Below are 11,835 nucleotides of genomic sequence, written 5' to 3' on the forward strand. Positions count from 1 at the left end.
ATATAAATCTCAAGGGGCGGGATGCAATTTCTCAAACCTTAGGGAGAATTTGTATTTTCACCAAACCTCGATGGGTGTTTGTAATTTGCCCTTATTTTTTTAAGTATTGGCCAAATAATTTGTTATGGTTTAGATATATATATATATATATGGCCATCCAAATTTTTTTGAAATTAAAAAAAAATTAAATATTTTAAAAAATAAAATCATTATTTTAAAACATAAAATAAAAAATATTTTTTTAATTTTTTCTTTAAATAAAATTTTAAAAAGAATTTAGTTACGAATTTTGAAAAGAATTTTAAATTAAATTTTGAATTGTGTGTTTGATTACACAATTAGAAAAGAATTTTGAATTTTTTTATTCAAATTACAATTTCAAAAGATTTTGGTTATCGGAATTTTTATTAGAATTTTGAGGTGTGTTTTTGGTACCCAACAACGGCTATATCTTTTTATCCTCCTCTCCTCATTTGCGATTAAGCTCACATCCCGAACCCACTATCGCTCTGTGAAAAGTTTTGGTTAGGGTTTCACTCTCTCTCTCTAGAATGGACAGTGAGAAACCCTCTTCCTCCTCCACGTTCTTCACATTCCCAACCAATCCGCCTCCATTCCTCGCCTTCTTCGGCAACGGAACCCCCAATTCAACGTCCTCTCCGTTCTCTTCTCCCCAACGATAGATCCATCATCGTCCCCCGTCAAATTATGTGAATTCACCATGTCTCTCACTCCATTCGAAGAAAGAGAGATTTGAAGAGAAACCTGCACAGAGAAGAGAGGTGAGAAGCCATGGGAGGGCAGGGAAACCCTAGAGAGAGAAACAGAGAGGGGGGAGAGAGAGGGGGGAATGGGGGAGGGGAGAGAGAGACGTTTAGGGGAAAAAAAAATTTAAAAACACGATTGGAAGGAAATCGCTTCTTCCTGCTGTGGCAGCATCCACCCGGATGGGGATTGGGAGGTCACGGAACATGTCCATTTTCGCCACAGTTGACAAGGTTAGTAATTTTACATACATAATATGTGCTATATATTTACATATATACATATTAATTGTGCCAAATTTAGTTGTTTGAATTCTCGACTTGTATCTGTAGAATTTGTGTGAAATTCTCGTAGAACATTCTGGTAATCTCGTAAATTCCCAACTCTGAAATTGATTGCACTGTGGTTTCCTTTTCATTGATTTATTTATTTATTTTTCTTTTTTTCTTTGTGTCTGAAGGCAGTTTGCAAATATCTTTTATCTATGTCTTGGCTGTTTAATTATCAGTGTTAAGTATTTAAGAGCTTGTTTAGTACATGATGTACATGATGACTCTAGTTTTGAATGATTCACCATATTAGATGTCTCTATCTTTTGAAATGATCTTTGTTTAATTTGAAAGTGGTATTGCATTGCAGTTCTCTTTTTAGTTTGGTTTATACACTGTTTAACCCACATTACTTTCATATTCTGATCTGTTTTAGTGGCATTTGTTTCGTGTTTCTATGGTACTTTAATTTTTTTTTTTTTTTTTTTTTTTGGGAATCTTGAAACATTTATGTTTTTCATCTCAAAAGAATGATATGCTATGATTCTTTGAACGTTTTGGCTCATACTTGGCTGTTGAAGTTGGGGAGATCTTTAATTGTGCTGTGCTTACAATACTAGGCAGCATAGCCATATCATTGTGTTATTACTGCTTTTTTATGCGCAGGAAATTATTTATTTCGAGGCCTTTCTAGTTATGATTTTCTTATTTTTTAGATTGTGCTTTGATTTTCTGCATACGAGAATGGATACTATGCCCTGTTACTTGTATGGGTTATGATGTGGGTAATTTCATCCAGCAGATCAGGAAAGCTTTTGATCTTTGTTTTTATTTTTGTCTAATTTGTGTTCACTTTGATAATTCTCTCTGTTGACCATCTTGATGTTTAAAGTGTTGTTGTTTCATAGTATTAGTTAAAATGACATGAATGAAAAATGTTGTCTTCTAGTATTATTGTGAACATTCGAAGGGTAGTTTTTGACTCGCTAAAATGAACCTATTAAATTCCACAAATAGGGTCTTGTACCATGTTAGAGTTGTGCCGGCTTTTGTGATTGATTTTTGTGAAAATAGAACTGCTCTTTAAAATGCCATTGTTAGTGAGCCCCTCTTTGATTCGCACCATTTTGATTTTTTTTTTTTTCTTTCTTTCTTTCTTTGTGTCTGAAGGCAGTTTGCAAGTATCTTTTATCTATGTCTTGTCTGTTTAATTATCAGTGTTAAGTATTTGAGAGCTTGTTTAGTACATGATGTACATCGAATTCTGTTCTTTTATTTTTTTAGCAAGAGAAAAAAAGCTTGATATATATATATATATATTGCATGAGAAGAACAACATGCTTTGTCCTCTTTTTGATAACCAAGTCTATTTATTTCATCCATGAAAGCCATTGACTTCCATTCTTAAATGAATGATCAAGTTATGTTGGCTTTCATTAGTGGGAGTTTTCAGAGGCCAACTGTTAATGGTGGACTGTGGAAGCATATGTGCCTTTGTTACTGATCTGTCTGATGTAACTCATGCTGTATTTCCATTTGCATATGAAGTTGGCAACTAAGATGTAGTGACTTGTGACTCCTCCCTCATCCTTGTGTTGTTTCGTAAATAATCCCACATTTGGTACTGCAAAAGTTGCTCAGAATAGCTAATCCCACGTGACCCCTTTACCTACATATGAGGGATTATTTTGTCCTAGGGGTGGGATAGTTAAACCGGGGATAACTCTTTTGCATGTGAATGACTAAAATGCCTTTGCCTGGCTTACACATTCGGGGGTATCTTATCTGCCTAATCCAAACCGAAATCAAACATAGCCGGTGTAAAGTGGTGACTGTGCTCCTTTTTTTGGCACCTTTCTAATATATTTACTTGTCAAAAAAAAAGGGAAGAAGAAAGAAATGGGCCGGAGTCTTCAGTGATTTGTTTTTGGTGATGCATCTAGGAGCACAACAGGAGAATCTTTAATGGAGGTGTAGTTTTTATTTTGGAGTCGAAACATTTGATATTGATCCCTTTTTTGGATTACTAATGTGTTATGTCTTGATATTTTGAAAATTTCCTGTGTCGGCATGTTCGTATCATGCGTAGTTTATGGGCAATAACATGATCTTTACTGGTTTAGATAGTCTAGTTCCTTGAGTTGTTGGAGCTTCTGTATAATGGTGGCCCTAATTTTGTAGGTATCTCTTTTGAAAATGAGACTTTAAACAGTATGGTTTCAAAGCTTGGTCATATATGGCAATAGTGGACCAGAGTGATGGTCTCTATATTCATTTTAGCAGGGGAATTAGACAACGCATTTGACATCAAAGTTTCTTTGAATCTATTTTATCTGCACATAAATGAAAATTCTCTTTGCATGGAATTAGCTGAATGTCTTTGCTTTCTAGTACAATAAAGCTTGGTTGCAAAACCAAAATGCTGATATTCATAAAAGTAAACTTTTCATAAAAAACTGAAAACTGCTCGTAAAATGTTTGGGATGGTTATTATTATTATTATTTTGAATTTATTGCCGACAGCAATATAGTCTAAAAAGAACAAAAGGTTATTATTCTTTTAGCCTTATTGTTGAGTTTTTAGAACCCAAAAGCATATGCATAAAAAATTCTCGAATTTCTTTGAGAATAAGTAGATAAGGAGAAGAGGTGAACCAACATCAGAATAACTGGAAGATCTTTTGGAATATTAGTTTCTAATTGCTATGACCTTTATTTTGAATTGTTTTACTTGTGTTAAAATGTTGAGTTCATATGACAATGTCATATTTTGTCTATGATTATTTTATAGTACAAAAGAATATCAGCTTTGAAACTGTTCTAAGTGTGCTTTTGCCGTAATAGCGCTGTTGGAAATTATTTTAATATGCATTAATAAATCTTCTTCTGTGCTTCAAGTGTTCACCTGTCTTTCAAAGTTTTTTTTGCTATTTCCATTGCATTTGCGGCATGTTTACTAGATATTCCTTTTTCGGAGTCTTTTTAAATGTCATGCTGCAACAAAATTTTGATCCTTGTGCATGATATTGCATTAGAAAGCATTGCAATTTTAGGCTATTTACCTTTGTGGAGATGTTTTTCTTCTTATTTTTGTGTCGATTTTTAATTAAGAATTTGGATTATCTTCTTTATTTTTATTTTGTATATTCTTTTCAATGATGACCAAAATTCTTTCAAACCTGATAGTCTCTTGTACAAACTTTATGAGAAAACAGGATTTTATAACAATGGAAAAAGGAAATGACAATTGCAATTTCATTTTTAACATACGGTTCCCACCATACTTATAAAAGTAGCATGTGCAACCCTCTTCAAATTCTTTTGTCGACAGAATGTTCATTTTTTTGGATGTTGTACCAGTCTCGGTTACCATCCTTGTGCTATGTCTTGATAGTCTTCTTCTTTTTTTAATCTTCTTTCCAAGAGGATGAAATAATGAATAAGCTGCGCATCTTTTGATTTGTCCTTTGAATTTTTTTTTTGATAAATAATTTATCCTTTGAACTTTTCATCCTTGAGATCCCACTTATCTGCTAACTGGGGGTTGAAAAGTTGCATGGCCCATGGTTAGCCAAATTCTCCCCGTGATTATTCTTAGATGGATGACGGTGGCATGAATATGCAAGTGGTTATTGGATTAGGAGTTGTTTCTGGATTTTATTTTTTGTTTTGTTGGAGATGCATTTTCTTTCTGTGTTTTCTTACTTGTAGAGGATGCCTCATCCTTGCCTCTTTTTTGATCTATTCAATAAATTCTGTTTTTGCTGATAAAAAAAAAAAAAGTCCTGTCATTTGAATTCAGAGGTGGTTGATTGGTTTTGAATGGTATAATTTCTTCTTATCCTGATGTTTGTTGTTTTTTACTGTCTGAGGTGCATTCTTTACAGAAAGCTGTATAGGGTACAAGCTTCAGTTCACAAGTCAAGCTCACTTATAAATGGTGTAGAATTCAATTTATTTGATGAGCTTGCTAAGGCTTGGTTTGGCTTAGTAAGCCATGATTGCTTTGATGGTTTTATTTATATATTTAAGTCTTTATGTGGAATTTTCTTTGTACCATTTAAGTAGGAAAAGATTGATGCTACTTTTTTGCAGTGAAGCATTGTTGGAGGATAATTTAAGAGCAACCCACCACTTGCCTTGATGAGTTTGGATCATTGAATATTAAGCAAGCTGAGTCAGTTTATTATGCTAACATGTGCTAGATGAAGGTGAAGGTTCCCACTTCATCTAGACTGTAAATGAGATGAAGCTAGCCAAGTACAAGGAGCTTGAGCTTGGTTCAGTAGCATAGGAGCTAGGCTCAATCTCAGCTTAGACTTGTTTTGACAAGTAAAATTCATACAAAGCCGGTTTTTGGAGATAAGCCACTACTAATTCGATATTTCCTGGAGACGTTTCTTTGATTGACTTGAGTGTAGTTTTTGATTCTCTCTTCTTCTTCTTCTTTTTTTTTTTTTTCACTTTTTATTTATTTTTTTACAAGATGTAGTTAAGAAGTTCAGCTTTTCTCTGCTTCTCTTTCTTTGGCTTCTTGCTTTGCACTTCAACTTTTCAATGAGAATCTTGAGGGTCCATTTGATTAGAGTAAAAAATATGATGGAAAACAAAAGTGATAGATAGTGAAGTGAAAGAAAAGGTGAAAGGAAAATTTATTTTCTCGTTTGCATTTGGTTTAATTTTTTGTGAGAAAGTTACAATAGTTGGCTACTTTAATGAGAGAAAAAAGTGACTGTATTTTTTTGTAAGAATCTAGAAGCAAAGTTGCCATTCTGGTGTGGGTTGTATAAGATATTTAACTTTGTTGTATTTTCCACCCTTCTCTTGCTAAACAAATACATGAAATTAAATAGTTGAATTTTTGTTCTCTTTCCCCATCTTCATCCTGTTCAAACTCAGTCTAAGTGATTGTATGTTGTTTCTTCAGCAGTCACTTGCTTTGCTGACATCAACTGTTCGTTTGAAATTATTTTGCAGTTGTATCCTCCTAATGATTGGCTAGTGGGTTCATCCTTGCCCTCTAAATTCAGCCCAACCATTATTGAATCAGCACTCAATGAGCTTACCCCAAACAATGTTAGGTGAGTTCATTGCTGCTCCGAGAAGCTCTAGCTTACTATATTACTGATACATATGCTATTATTGACACGTCCTTCCCTTTATATATTTGTTTTGTCCTGGATGTACATTTAGTATCGATGATGCAAAATGTCCTTAATTTTGGCATTAGTAAACAGGCTAATGAAGTATCTGTTCAAAAACATGCTAATGAAGCATTTAGACTTCAGTTTACACAGAGCATACAAGATCACTCTGTGCATGCCTGCAATACTTGTTATACATTGCATGTTTGTTTTAGTTATTATTAGAGAGGTCCATTACATGCTATGAACAAATAACAGAGACAGGAGTTCGCAGCTCAAATAAATAAATGATTGTATGTTGTTCTTATATACCTACTTTATTGAAAAGACACATGGAAAATGCTTCATCTTCAGTTGGATCAGAAATTATCCAGAGAGTAATGTGACTAATAAAGTTTCTGATAGAATTGTTGTCTTTGCGAGTTAAATATCGTAAGTGTCAATATAGTCAATAATAAGACAATTTGCATGTCGCTGTGCATACAGGATCCAAATGCCATTGTTTCAAGCATACTCATAACGTGTGGTTTGGCTGGCATAATATGAAAGCATGTTTAAGGTGAATGTTCATTTATTTCATCTAGAAATTTAGGATGCTAGGAACTATCCAGAAAGGATGGGAAAACTGAAATTTAGGCAATCAACAATGTCTTGCCTTGCTACTTGAAGGTTTGATTTCAGTAGAATATTCAAAAACTTGATTAACGTCTGCTAATTTGTCATTGGATTTTACAGTAATTATGGGTATTGTGAGTGCTCGATTCATCTTTCCCTCCTCTCCGTTTAGTACATAGCTAGTGCATTTACTGGTAAAACTTCATTAGTACACTTGCCCAAATGGAAGGTAATGATATTGAGGACATTCCTTTCACTTGGCAATTTTGATGTTGAATAGATGTTTAGACAATAATGAATACTTGTTGACTATGCTCTTATGTCCATTCTTGCCCAACAATTGTTGGGACACTTGCAAAAGTGTTCACCTTTATTGACTTAAGTATGTGCAGAAGTCCAAGGGCATTACTCCTCCTTGTCAAAGAATTTTTATATGGTTATTATTTTAGGTTAAGTATGCTATATAAGTGAATTCACTTTCATTATTGTACATCACATTCCATCCCACATCGTCTAGGTGGGAAAAGTTCCTGGGCTATATAAATGAGTTCATATTCCTTCCAAGTAACAACATGCTTTAAACCCTTGAGGGCCTAGCTCAAAGTGAACAATTGTTATGATTTGAGATGGGGGTGTTATAGTAGCAGAAGCTGTTAGAATATTTCCTTATTTCCTTATTTAGATTAGATTGTGATTGTGATTGTGATTGTGATTGATTGATTGTGATTCTTTAATTAGTCAATCAATCAATCAATATAAAAGGTGATTCCTTAATCAGTGCCTTAGGGCTTCCTTTTGTAATAGTTGATTGATTAATATAAAAGGTGATGATATCATAATCATCACTCAAGCTTTGTATTCTCTTAAATTATATGGTATTAGAGCCAAAACCCTAAAAACCGTCACTCACACAGCCGCTACCACCAACCAGCCATCACCTATCACCACCCATCCTATATCGCTGGTCCTTGAGTCTCTGTCGGAACCAACCAAGGTCCCATAGAGTTGTTTCGACTTCAGCCGAATGCCCCTCTGGCCTAGTCGACCCTCATGAGGGTTGTCCTAGCCTCTCTTTATGTATTTTGGCTCCTGTGGATGAGTGTTTGTGGGTTGCCCATCTTTTGTTGCCTCTGAGTCTCTGTCGGAACCAGCTAAGGTCCCACAGAGCTGTTTCGACTTCAGCCGAAGGCTCCTCTGGCCTAGTCGACCCTTGTGAGGGTTGTCCTAGCCTCTCTTTATGTATTTCGGCTCCTGTGGATGAGTGTTTGTGGATTGCCCATCTTCTGTTGCCTCAAGTTTCTTCTTTCCCTCTACCTATGTTACACGGACTCTTTGGAATTTAGAAGGTACCTGTGTCGACACGACACGACACGGGTACGGGTGCGGGATACGGCCGGGATACGGCTCCTTAGAAACGGATACGGCAGAAGAATCGAAAGAGAAGAGAGCAAGGAGAGAACCTGGCCTTCGACTTCAATCGGTTGCAGAGCATCGATCGATCTATGAAGTTGATCGATCTGCGAAGCTTGATCTGCGAAGTTGATCGATCTGCGAAGTCGATGTACTGTGCTTCGTCGTCTTCCCCTTTGAGCTCGATCTCGGACTCTCTTCGTCGTCTTCCCCTTCCGTCGTCTCTGCGAAGTCATTGCTCTACCAACCAATTTTCTAGGTCTTCCTCTTCCGTCGTCTCTGCGAAGCTAACACAATTTTTATTTCTATAGGTCTCTGACTTTTCTTTTTAATATAATTTGAATTATATATAATATAAATTATATTAATATAATATTATTCATATTATATAATATTATTTATTCAAAAAAATATTATATAATATAATATATCATAAATAACATAACTTTTATGTCTAAAATTAAAATAATTTATTTTATCATATATAATATAATTTATTTTATGTCTGAAATAATGTTTATAATTTTTATTTATTATTTATTTGTTATTTTTTTAATAAAATTTGTTATTCCTTAAACTTTTTAAACTCATCTTCATATAATAAATATATTTAAAAATAACTATTTAACGTATCTCCATACCCGTATCCTAATTTGGATCCGTATCCACGTATCCTTAATTTTTAATTTTAAAGTGTCCGATCCTTAGATACACACCCTGTACCCGTTACCCGCACCCGAGTCCGTGTAACGTAGATTACTATTAGGAATCTCTCTCTCTCTCTCTATTGATAAATACTATTAGGAATCTCTTTCTTTTGTTTCTTGATTGATTTGCCGGAAGAATTTAGCTTATGGGCTGATGTATAGTTTGGCCTTTTTCCCTCTTATGTAATTTTTGCCCAGGATTTCTCCTTGTGTCTCGTTCTGGATTTTATCTACCAGGAAGAGGAAAATTCTCCTTCATTATTCCCCCTTGAGATACAACATGAACAAAATAAAGTTGGTTGTCTTAAGGCTGGTCAGGTTGAATTCTCAGACTATTTAATCTTGGATTAGAAAACTTAGGCTGTCATTGATTTAGTAGTATTGGAGGGCCAACATCAATCATTATATTCTCCTATGTGTTGGAGGGCTAACAAGAATTTGAATCAAATGGAAATTGATTGGATGGGATTTTGGTGTGCTGAGAAGTTGATGTACAAATGCCTAGGAGGACTAGCTCCAACCTTCAAAATCACAATTGAAGAAATAATACCTATTGGGAGCAAATATCAATCATTTTATTCCTCCTTTGTGTCTGCTTAGCAAAATCATAGAAGAAATAATAATACATATTGGGAGCAACTAGAATAGAAAGAACCCTCCTTGTGTGACTTGACTACTTAACAAAATCATAGAAGAAAAAATACATATGAAAGCAAGTCAAATCCAAACAAAAGTATAAAGAAAAATCTTAGCCACAACATATCTAATTTTTTATAGGAAAACTTTTGACTTGAAGGATAGCTAAGGGACAAGCTTGAAAGAAAAAATCTTCCATTGTATGAAAATTGTGAGTTTTCAATCAACTTTGTTTCCATCTATTAAAAAACTGAGATCTCAAGTGGAAGTAGACACCCAATCTATTAAAAAACTGAGATCTCAAGTGGAAGCAGTCTCTAGGGATTTTCATGGCTCGAGCAGTGGCCAACGATTTTGCAAAGTCTAAGGTGGTTTTAACTTGGATTTTGGATGGGATTGGTCTTCAAGTCATCTCATTTATAAATACTCGTTCCATCCCCAACTGTTTGTCAATTTTCAGCATTCATGCCTTTTAGTAGGGTCAATAAATAATGTATTTTTTTCCCTACAAATTGAAAGAAAGAATAAATAAAAAAACATAGATGATTTTTTTGGGATGTTTGGAATAGTTAAAATGGACCAGCAATTTCGTACGGGAGGAGAATTAAACTAGTTTTAACCAAAATAAATTTGTCAAATAAGAGAAGCATCCATATTCGCTTGCACTATCAATTGATTAATATGCGTTTTACATCACTTTAATACATTTTAAGTTTGTTTTGGTGATTTCCTAGTCAATGGTGGATCGTGTTTAATTTGTGGTGAATTCACAGAGTATCATGGATGCTTGATACTCTACCAACCATTCAGGAACAAACATCACCGATTTCCAGTGGTATAAGAAACACGCTAACAAGTTTTAGGATTCAACACCTAAGGCACATGAACTGGGTTAGGGTTGGGTTGTTTCTATTTTTTTTTTTTCCCTTACTAATGGTGAATTGGTTGGCTACGGGGTCCTGTGGTTTTTGTCCGTTTTGATTTTCGACAAGAAGAAGCAAAAAAGAAAAGAAAAAGGGAATCCTTTTGCGTGTCTAATTGATTATTATATTGATTGCAGAATTGATTGGCATAAAGCAAATTCGTTTTGGTTTAATTGAATAAAATGAACAATTCATAATCTCTGTCATGTTATGTTATCAATCCTAAGCAAATTCTTTTCCATTTTGAGGGCTAAATCTCCTCTAGACCTTATTCAAGTGCCAAACAACATTTTAAGTGTGAAGCATTAGCACTTTATCTGAATCACTAGATCTTTAGCATTGTCAAATTAATTTTTTATTTGAAATGTTACTGCAATAGTCGTTTGACCATTAGATGTGAAATAAAACCCTGTTTATAGATGAGGGCTTATTAGGGTTATATTTTAAGCCTGGCTAAGAAAGATTTATACAAGTCAACTAAAATTTGGGATATACGTAGATCATGGGATATACGTAGATTTTGTTCCCTAGGAATGGCACTGTATAGTTACCAAAAAGCATGACATTTTGCATTTCAACTGCAGGAAACTTTCACCAGAGTAAATGTTCCCATAGAGTGGCTGCGATGATTTTTTCCACGGCAAAGCATGGCTGGTATTAAGGGCGATACATGTTAGATTAGCACAATGTAAGAATGGAGTGTCCGTGTCGTGTCCGTGTCATGTCCCGTGTCTGTGTCCGTGTCCGTGCTACATTTTGCCTCTGTCAGATGGCGTGTTTTATGCCAAAGTTTGTGTTAAGAGTTCTTGGACTCCAGTTGCTGGTCTAGAGTGAGCAAGTGAGGATGCAGTTTAAGAAGTGTGTCCTTAATGCCTCTTTTGTTGTCTATGGAAGGAGAGGTATAGGACTTCATTTCAAGGAGTGAGGTGTTTGTGACCATGGAAGCATTTTTTCCCTTCTTTTAAGCAGTTTATTTGTGTGGCCTATAGGGGTTTGCTGCAATCATTGGACTTTTTTGGTTAATTCTAAAGATATTTTTTGTGTCATTTTTGCTTCTCTGCATGTACTCCGGTTTGCACCCTGTTGAAGCTCTTTTGGATTTTTCTTATTTACAAAACTATGTATATTTTTTGTTGGCTCTTCATGAGACTCATTGCCTTTTACGATTTTCTATAAAAAATGATCTTCTTAAAGTTGTAGATTGCTGTTTATTCTTCCATCCTTGGTCCATGCAAGGTAATACGGGACATTGGGACGTATATCACCTAAGTATGCATCTCTAAAAGTTCCCAACATGGTTTATTCAACAGGGAATGATCTCACAAGGTTGGATCTTCCTGTTTAAATTAAACTACGTAAAAATGTT

General features: G+C 34.8%; 1 long non-coding RNA gene across 1 annotated transcript; it reads left to right on the top strand.

The window, feature by feature from the left end:
• The first annotated feature begins 448 nt into the window (after positions 1 to 448).
• On the top strand, positions 449 to 11,593 carry LOC145792680 (uncharacterized). Its single transcript, XR_014332425.1, has 3 exons — positions 449 to 998; positions 6,012 to 6,115; positions 11,054 to 11,593. It is a non-coding gene; the product is annotated as an uncharacterized LOC145792680 (long non-coding RNA).
• The last annotated feature ends 242 nt before the right edge of the window (positions 11,594 to 11,835 follow it).

The sequence above is a fragment of the Camellia sinensis genome, chromosome 6 (assembly GCF_055761805.1).
Source record: "Camellia sinensis isolate YWXY chromosome 6, ASM5576180v1, whole genome shotgun sequence".
Classification (NCBI taxonomy): Eukaryota; Viridiplantae; Streptophyta; class Magnoliopsida; order Ericales; family Theaceae; genus Camellia; species Camellia sinensis.